Source organism: Alligator sinensis, unplaced genomic scaffold (genome assembly GCF_000455745.1).
Source record: "Alligator sinensis unplaced genomic scaffold, ASM45574v1 scaffold787_1, whole genome shotgun sequence".
NCBI lineage: Eukaryota > Metazoa > Chordata > Crocodylia > Alligatoridae > Alligator > Alligator sinensis.
In genome coordinates this window covers 3915648-3916533 of record NW_005841911.1, presented here as the reverse complement: position 1 = coordinate 3916533, position 886 = coordinate 3915648, and positions in this window count along the sequence as shown.

Sequence of the window (886 nt, the reverse complement as noted above, 5' to 3'; positions counted from 1 at the left end):
TCTTGTCACCCCCCCTCACCCCCCCTCCTGTCGTGTCACACGTACCCCCCTCACACCCTCCTGTCGTGTCACACCCCCTCTCACACCCTCCTGTCGTGTCACACCCCCTCACACCCCCTCCTGTCGTGTCACACGTACACCCCTCACACCCTCCTGTCGTGTCACCCCCATACACACTTCTCATGTCACACCCCCACACACACTGCTGTCATGTCACACACACCCCTACACTCCTGTCATGTCATGCCTCCCCACACACTCCTGTCATGTCACACACACACGCACACACACACTTCTGTTGTCACACCCCCACACTCCTGTCACGTCACACACCACCCATACACACTTCTGTCATGTCACACACCCCACACACACACTCGTCGCATCACACACCACCCATACACACACTCCTGTCATGTTACACCCCCCCCACACACACTCTTCTCGTGTCACACCCCCATGCATGCTCCTGTCATGTCACACACCCCCACACACACTCCTGTTGTGTCACACACCACCCACATACACTTCCGTCACGTCACCCTCCACATACACACTCCTGTCATGTTACACCCACGACACACACAATGCTGTCATGTCATACACACCCCCTGCACACACTCCTGTCATGTCACACACACTCCTGCTGTGTCACCTCCCTCAACACATTCTTCTTGTGTCACACCCCCACCCACCCCCACACACACACTCCTGTCACAAGTCGAGCCAGGTGCCCGGTCTCTGCCCCTCCCTCGCGCCCCTGTTTGCTCAGGTGCTGCCGTGTCTGGGCCGGGCCTCCTGGCAGCAGGGCTGTGAGCCTGGTTTCGAGCCAGGGCCTGGTGCCCGCAGGCCTTTGCTGCCAGCGCGTTTGTCCCGCACTGGTTCA